We start from the raw sequence: 9785 nt of genomic DNA, 5'->3' as shown, positions 1-9785 counted from the left end.
TATGAACTTGAAGTCGGATCCTCCAAAGCTTGTTGGATCGCCTCCAAGTCCCCTTGATATGCTTCAATAAATTTCCATAAGGTGTAAGCACTATCAAAATGAACAAATTTGTTAGCATAGATGAATCAAGAGCATTTAGCAAATATTCTAACAAGATATTGTTCATTGTAAACATACGATGATCATTTTTATTCCACTTGGATTTCTCCAAAATGGGCACAATATAAGCATCATCTATAATTTCCCATAAATCAAAGTGTTTAGATTGAACAAAAAGTTTAAATCTAACACACCATTGGGCATAGGGAAAATTATCTAATCTAGGAGCAATATTAATGGCATAACCTAAACCATGCATATCCATAATATAAAAGGCAAGCAAGATACAAATAAAGCTCAAAATTAGATTAGCACAATAAGCTAACTTGGATCTTTAACTCAAGGCGATTAGACCTTAAATCAAAGAGCACCAAGCTCTGATACCAATTGTTAGACCCTAGAGGGGGGGTGATTAGGGTCTTATGCTAATCTAATCCGATTAAATGCCAATTAAAATTAATTAACAAGTTATATTCTTGCAAGATAGATATACAATAGTTATAAGCAAGAATAAGCAATATACACAAAGTGATATATCCTATATGATGAAATATATGCAAGGATATATAAACAACACAAGGGTAAAATAAACAATCTACACAAGTGATAGGGTAATATGATGAGCAATACACAAAGGCGATATAAGATATGAAAACAAGAATAAGAACGCCAATGCAATCACAAACACACGTCTGGTTTTTCAGCAGAAGTTAGGGCAACTGGGAAGAAGAAGAAGTCTGGGTTTAAATAGAAAAGATTAATCATTTTAAAATCACAACCCAATCTTCCCAATTAAGAAAATAATCTCCTATTCAGACTATTGCCACAGACTGTGCCAAACACAGTTAAGTGATAGCACAGTAACCAAGGCAACCGATAGTTTGAAAAAGCTCTCGGTTGACCGAATAGAATTTCGATCGACTGCCAGAACGTTCGGTCGACCGAAAAGATAAATTCGGTCGACCGACCGAAAATCCGGTCGACCGCGAGCAACTTTGAAAACACAGAAAATAAGCATAGCCATCATCGGTCGACCAGTGCGGTCGACCGATAGAAAAATTGAGATTTCGGTCGACCGCACCGGTCGACCGACAACCTCTCTGGAGCCCAGTGATGAATGACCTTAAGTGCGGTCGACCGGTGCGGTCGACCGCATTCTGATATGCTCCAGAATAGTATTTAGACTCAAACGAAAATATTTAGAAAATATTTATTTGACCTCTAAAAATTTTGAAACTTTGTAAAATATTTTTAATACTAAAAATAAACTGTTTGGAAAAAGAATTTTGCAGATAGGTCCTCATACTTGTGAAAAATAGTATTTTGTGAAAAACACTTAAAAGCTTAAGTATGAAAACGTGTGTGTGAGTCCCAATAGCTTCAAGTAAATTCAATAACTCTTTGCCTACATTCTAATACTAGAGAGAGAATAAAAAGTAGCTAATATCCTCACATAGAATACAATCTTTGAGTCTTGATATAGCTTGAGTTTGGATGAAGCTTTTATATGAATTTGTTGTTCTTGAAATAACATTGCTTCATCACTATGCCTCCTCCTCCTTTGGATATCATCGTTGTAGCGTATATTCCATCCAATCCTTCATTAATGGCACTAACAAGCTTGATAAAAGAATTTACTACATTTGCACTCAATAAGCCATTAGTACCGATAATGGTGATTATAAAACATCATCAAAACATGAGAGCTTGGTCTCTATATTAATTTTTGGTTTAACCACCTTAGAGAAAAGATCTAATGGAGGCCTCTTTGAATATGCATATGTTAGAAGGACAATCCACCACTAGACCACCACTCTTCACCGGGAGAAATTTTGCTTATTGGAAGGCTAGGATGAGAATTTATCTCCGTTGCATTGATCTTGACATCCTAGAGCTCATAGAAAAGAAATATGTAGAGAAGTCCAAAGTCGGGAACATGACCGAGGGAGAAATGCACCAAGCCAATCTCAATGCTAAGGCCATGAACGCCTTAATTTGTGGTCTTTCCCCCAATGAATACAATAGAGTTTCCACGTGTGCAACCGCATACGAAATTTGGGTAAAATTATGTATCACACATGAAGGAACCCCCAAGTTAAGGAATCTAAGATTAGTGGGCTTATGCATGATTATGAGCTATTTAAAATGCTTCCTAATGAATCCATTGATGCTATGTTTTCCCGTTTTACTAATATCATCAATGAATTGCATGGTCTTGATAAGCACTTGTCTATTCAAGAGATGAACTACAAGATACTTCGCTCTTTGACTCCGGCATGGGAACCCAAAGCTACAACCATTGAGGAAGCTCATGACCTTACTACTCTAGTTCCCGATAGCCTCATCGGAAAGCTCAAGGTGCATGAGAAGAAGCTCAAGGGGAAGGAGAAGGAGGAAGTGCCATCACATGAAGTTGAGGAGTCATCACCAAAGTTGAAGACCATAGCTCTCAAAGGAGCTAGTGATAACTTCTCTTCATCATCGGATAGTGAAGTTGATTTCTCTAGAGAAGTGGCTCATCTCTCTAGAAGAATCTCTAGACTCATAAAAATGAACAAGAAATTTAACCCCCGATCTAACAACAAGTTTTCCTCTCGTGTGGGTAAATGTTTCGAGTGCAATGAACCGGGCCACATCGCTAAGGATTGCCCCAAGCTCAAGGAAAAATACATGAAGTACAAGAAGAAGAAGGCTATGTATGCCGGATGGGAAGAATCCGAACCAAGTGACTCGGATAGTGATGAAGAAGGAGCCAAACTTGCTCTTCATGACCCCAACATTTGTTTCATGGCAAATGAACATGAGGTAATATCCGAGGCCGAAAGTGAATCTTTTTATATGCAATGTGACATAGCTATGGCTTTAGAAGAGTTGAACTTTGAATTTAAGAGAATGTCTAAAGAATACTCTTCTTTTAAAAAATTGCATGCTTCTTGTGATATTAAGCTAGAACAATTAACAACTTCTCTTGAATTAAAAGATGAATTGCTAGGAGATCTCGATTTCGAGAATAAGCAATTAATATCAAAGATTGAAAGACTAGAAATTGAGAGAAGTAGGACTAGACCCACTCATGCTTATGCTAATTATCATCATCATGGTAGAAATAGGTTTTATGGCTCTCACACTCATGCATACAAAAGAAATTTTGTGTGCCCATATTGTATGAGACATGGACATATTTCTACTCATTGTAGGATTAAAGACAACCATGATTTTTATGGAATGATATGGGTACCCAAAGGTAACAAGACTACTAACCACCAAGGACCCAAGACTTGGGTACCTAAAGCTACTATATCTTCATCTTCATCTTTTGTAGGGAACATCACAAAGGTACCAAAACTACTAACCACCAAGGACCCAAGACATGGGTACCTAAAGCTACTACACCTTCATCTTCTTCTTTTGTAGGGAACGTCACGGCAACGACGTAAGGAGATGTGGTACCTTGATAGTGGTTGCTCACATCATATGACGGGCAACAAAGAGTTATTTGCAACCCTATCAAGGATTGAAGGAGGCAATGTCTCCTTCGGTGGTGGTGAGAAAGGTAAAATCATTGGTATCGGTTCTATTGGTAAGAAACCCTCACCCATTATTGAAGATGTTTATTTAGTAAATGGCTTGAATCATAATCTTCTTAGCATTAGCCAATTAAGTGATAAAGGTTTTGATATTTCTTTTAAACCGGATAAATGCATCATTAGTATGGATGGAAAAATTGTTTTTATTGCAAATCGCAAGTCTAATGTTTACATTTTTGAGATGAATGAGTTAGTGAATCAAGATGTGAAGTGTCTTGCGGCAATTGATGAAAATCCTTGGATTTGGCACAAGAGACTTGGACATGCAAATATGGAGTTAATATCAAAATTGTCTAAGAAGAATCTTGTGAAAGGGCTACCTAGCTTGCACTTCATAAAAGATACAATTTGTGAGGATTGTGCCAAAGGTAAACAAACAAAGTCTTCTTTCAAATCCATCCATGAGGTATCGACTTCTAAACCCTTGCAATTACTTCATCTTGATTTATTTGGTCCTATGCGTGTTACCTCTCTTGGAGGCAAACACTATGTTTTTGTGATTATTGATGATTTTTCTCGTTTTACATGGACAATATTTCTTGCTAAGAAAAATGATTGTTTTGAAGAATTTGCTAATCATGTTAAAAGAATTGAAAATGAAAAGGATTTGAAAGTTGTTAAAATAAGAAGTGATCATGGTGGTGAATTTCAAAATGAATTTTTCTATGATTTTTGTGCTCATCATGGTATAACTCATATGTTTTCCGCTCCTAGAACACCACAACAAAATGGTGTTGTTGAACGGAAAAATCGTACCATACAAGAGATGGCACGCACTATGTTAAACTCATTTGATTTACCAAAATATTTTTGGGCGGAAGCCGTCAATACGGCTTTCCATGTTTTTAATCGTGTTTTGATTAGACCAAAGCTTAAGAAAACTCCTTATGAACTTTATTATGGAAAAACTCCTTTCATTGGTTATTTTCGTGTCTTTGGTTGCAAATGCTTTATTTTAAATACAAAAGATCACCATGATAAATTTGATTCCAAAATTGATGTTGGTATTTTCTTGGGTTATGCACCTCGAAGTAAGGCTTATAGGGTCTTCAATAAACGAAGCCTCGTTGTTGAAGAGTCTATAAACGTTACTTTTGATGAGACTAATGTTGGCTCTCAAGTTGTGTTGCCTAGGAAAGATGATGATGATGATATTGAGGGAGGATTGGACTTGTTGCAAATCAATGACACTCCCTCTATAGAAGTTCAAAAGGATGTGGATAGCACAAACGCTCAAGATCAAGTTGAACCACCTAAAGCTTGGAAATTCACATCAAATCATCCAAAGGAACAAATCATTGGGAGCCCTTCAAAAGGAGTTATAACTCGCTCAAAAGCCTTGAGTGAATGTGGTAATGTTGCATTTCTATCTCAACTAGAACCTAAAAAGGTTAATGATGCTTTAAATGATGAGTTTTGGGTTTTGGCTATGCATGAAGAATTAAACAATTTTCAAAGAAATGAAGTTTGGAAGTTAGTTCCTAGACCTAACAATGCTAGTGTTATTGGTACAAAATGGGTTTTTAGAAACAAACTTGATGAACATGGCATTGTAACTAGAAATAAAGCTCGTTTGGTTGCCCAAGGATACAATCAAGAGGAGGGCATAGACTATGATGAAACCTTTGCACCGGTTGCAAGGTTGGAATCTATTAGGATGTTTTTGGCATTTGCTAGTTTTAAAAATTTCAAACTATTTCAAATGGATGTCAAAAGTGCTTTCTTAAATGGTTTTATAGAAGAGGAAGTGTATGTTGAGCAACCCCCCGGTTTTATAGATCATGCTTTTCCTAATCATGTTTACCGGGTACAAAAAGCTTTATATGGGTTGAAACAAGCTCCTAGGGCTTGGTATGCTCGCCTCTCTAGTTTTCTTATTGAAAATGGTTTTTCAAAAGGAACAATTGATAACACACTTTTTGTGAGAAAAAGGAAAAATGATTTCATTTTGGTTCAAATATATGTGGATGACATTATTTTTGGTGCTACTAATGAATCCTTGTGCAAGGAATTTTCTAAAGTTATGCAGGATCACTTTGAGATGAGTATGATGGGAGAGCTTACATTCTTTCTCGGGCTCCAAGTCAAGCAAACTAAGGATGGGATCTTCATTTCACAAAGCAAGTATGCGAAGGAATTGGTGAAGAAATTCAAGTTGGAGAATTCTAAGCATGCGCCTACTCCCATGAGTACTAGTGTTAAGCTTGATGCGGATGAGAGTGGTGAAGATGTGGACCAAAAACTATACCGATGTATGATAGGTAGTCTTCTTTATCTCACCGCTAGTAGACCCGATATCATGTTTAGTGTGTGTGCATGTGCACGTTTTCAAGCTTCTCCTAAAGCATCTCATTTAATTGCGGTTAAAAGGATCATTAAATATGTTAATGGTACTTTTAATCTTAGTTTATTTTATCCAAGAAGCACCTCTTTTGATTTATATGGTTTTTGTGATGCCGACTTTGCCGGATGTAAGGTAGATCGCAAGAGTACTAGTGGAACATACCAATTCTTAGGAAATTCACTTGTTTCTTGGGCTTCCAAGAAACAAAATTGTGTTGCATTGTCCACTACGGAAGCGGAATACATTGCCGCCGGCTTATGTTGTGCTCAAGTCTTATGGATGAAACAAAGCTTAGTTGACTATGATTTGAGTTTTCAAAATATTAAAATCTTTTGTGATAACACAAGTGCTATAAATATTTCCAAAAATTCGGTTTTGCATTCTAGAACCAAGCATATTGATGTGCGCCATCATTTCTTACGCGATCATGTAGAGAGACAAGATGTATCCCTAGTATTTGTTGACACAAAATCTTAATTAGCGGATATATTTACTAAGCCTCTTGGAGAGGATGATTTTTGTCGCATAAGAAATGGTTTGGGCTTATGCACTATGTGAAAGCTCTACATTGTGTGCTTGTTTTGTGCATTTTATTTTCTCTTTACCCCATTTTTTTTTTGATGTTGACAAAGGGGGAGAGAAATATCCTCATTTGTTGCATTTACTTAGGGGGAGCTCATAGATAGGGGGAGCACCTATCTATAAGCTATTTTATTTTTGCTCTTAAATAATGGTTGGTTGTCATCATCAAAAAGGGGGAGATTGTTAGCCCTCATGCTTTGATGATGTTTTACAACCACCATTATCGGTACTAATGGCTTATTGAGTGCAAATGTAGTAAATTCTTTTATCAAGCTTGTTAGTGCCATTAATGGAGGATTGGATGGAATATACGCTACAACGATGATATCCAAAGGAGGAGGAGACATAGTGATGAAGCAATGTTATTTCAAGAACAACAAATTCATATAAAAGCTTCATCCAAACTCAAGCTATATCAAGACTCAAAGATTGTATTCTATGTGAGGATATTAGCTAGTTTTTATTCTCTCTCTAGTATTAGAATGTAGGCAAAGAGTTATTGAATTCACTTGAAGCTATTGGGACTCACACACACGTTTCCATACTTAAGCTTTTAAGTGTTTTTCACAAAATACTATTTTTCATAAGTATGAGGACATATCTGCAAAATTCTTTTTCCAAACAGTTTGTTTTTAGTATTAAAAACATTTTACAAAGTTTCATAATTTTCAGAGGTTAAATAAATATTTTCTAAATGTTCGCGGGAAAAATTGTTGCTTTCAATTCCATTGAAGTCATTGCACTTTTTGGTAACAGTTTATCGGTTACAGAAAGATCTGATCTTTTTATAAGATCCGGTTACAACAAGATCAAAAGAAAATGAAAATTACAACTTTCCTTTTATGTCGAACGAATCGCGAGATCCTGTTTTGCGGTCTCTCACTCTTGTGGGTTCTTTGCCTACGCCGGGGTTAATCCGTGGACCACCGCGCGATCTTGATCCGGTCGGATCTACACGGTATAGCGGGTGTTATCTCATGAAGGAAATAATAGCCGAGAGGATTATTTCACCAAGGAAATAATAGCCCAAGTTATCGAAATCGACCAAGCAAAATCGAGACTCTTCTTGGGATCAAAGACCAAGCTTTGATCCGGAGGGAAACCATGTAGATCTCAGATCTGATCTCTCTCGAACTCCTGCCTTATTTGGCGTGGATGATCACCAAGAACCAGATCTAGAAGTTGAGTCTTCAAAGCTCCGAAAGTTCAAGTCCAATTCTCAATCCGGCAGAGTTTCGGCTCCAAAAGTTCCAACCCCTGACAAATGAGCCATGTCCCTCTATTTATAGGCAAAACAGATCGGATCTGGGCCCAGATCTGAGTGTGGCTCGGCCACCGAGCCACCCCTGGGTGGCTCGGCCATGGCCGAGCCACCCTTGGGGGGCCGAGCCACCTAGAGGTGGCTCGGCCACCGAGCCACCTAGGGGTGGCTCGGCTTTGGCCGAGCCACCAAGAGGTGGCTCGGTTTCGGCCGAGTCCCCCAGGTGTTTGCCGTGGTGTCCGTTTTCCGGTTTTGCGGTTTATCTGAGCTTCATCATTGATCTGAACTCTGATTTGGCAGTCCGGATCCCGATTTGGCAGTAAATCCGCCTTGGAGTTCGAGTTCGAATCCGTTATACAGTTGGATGACTCGTTGACTCACCGAACCGTTAGCTTAATTCCGCACGCGAGTGGATGTATTCTGTTGTTTGCGTACGGTTCGTTAACCTCGTCACCTCGTTAATCCGCTTCGTCGCGTGTCACTTGGCTTCGGTGTTGTGGTCCAACGATCGTGTTTGGATATGTTGCCCGATGGTTCGTTGGTTTGTTGAATCATCGTGCCGAGCTATGTTAAGGGACCTATAAGCAGTTTTATACGCCTACAGATACCCCCTCCAAAGTATTTCAGCCTCGTTCTTTTATAGAAGAGTCTGGAATACTTTGGATATGATTGTCCCAACCTTCAGTCGGTGTAACAGGACTTTGGAATGGCTTCTGTTCTTGATTCCTTCAATCCTTCAGGCTATTCGGTGCTTTGTCGAATGTCTGTAAGGGTTCCGGTGCTGCATTTATTGTCTGACCGTTGTCGGAATTTTGAACTTGAAGTCGATTCCTGATTTTCTGATCTTTAGCTCGTGTTTGTTGGTTCAACATAGCACTGACCATCGATCATTGACGTTGAGTCTTTATTTGCGACGCGTTGTCCGGCGTAGTGTTGTTGAGTTATCCTTAAGAATATTTTTAGAAAAATATTCTCCAGAAACTTCTCAAACAACAATAGGGAATAGTTTATACTCGTATACCTTTCGGAGTATTAAGAAGTAGTTTATACTCGTATACTTTTCGGAGTTTTGAGAATGAGCTGAATTGGCCTAATAATGACCCAAAAAGGCAGTAATTAGGCTCCAAAAATTTTCCGACCCTTCTGAATATCTGGGGGAGGAGTGAATAAATAAGGTACTGGACCGTCGGTCGTTTTGAAGTCATTTTGACACTCGGTTAAGCTTCAATTTGAATTTTAGTTCAAATCCGGTTCAAACTGGTTCAGAACTGGTTCAACCTGGTTCAAGACTGGTTTAGCCTCATTTGAACTGATTTATCTCCATCATGATATATTGACTCGTGTTGACTTTTTACTCGTAACGCGTTGACTAGCGTTGATCTAGGGTTACGCGTTGACCGGCATTGGCCCTAGGGTTTCGAACGTCGTACGTTGACTTTTGGTCGCAACGCGTTGACTGGCATTGACCTAGGGTTACGCGTTGACCGGCGTTGACCTTAGGGTTTCGAACATCGTACGTTGACTTGTTGGTCGCAACGCATTGACTGGCGTTGACCTAGGGTTACGCGTTGACCGGCGTTGACCCTAGGGTTTCGGATCACTTGACGTTTGTTGGAGTATACACAGTTTAAGCTCTTAAGGTATTGGAGCATGGTGGTCCTAAATGTCGGAGTCGTTAGATGTTCAAGTCATGAGACCAACTAATGAAGATGATGCTTCAATGACTTGCATTTATAGAATTTTTGGCAAATTTTCAGCCATTAACGGGTTTGATAAGCCTTTACCGACTACCATTTGAGTCGGGCTAGCATGCGGATTGTTTAAGTCTGTTCCGCATGTGACGTTATGCTAAAAGAGTTAACCCTTTTAGTGCTACGATATTGAATACGTAGACTTCGTCTTTCTCCTGTGA

The sequence above is a fragment of the Asparagus officinalis genome, chromosome 1 (assembly GCF_001876935.1).
Source record: "Asparagus officinalis chromosome 1, Aspof.V1, whole genome shotgun sequence".
Taxonomy (NCBI): Eukaryota; Viridiplantae; Streptophyta; class Magnoliopsida; order Asparagales; family Asparagaceae; genus Asparagus; species Asparagus officinalis.
Note: the sequence above shows the minus strand (reverse complement) of the source record.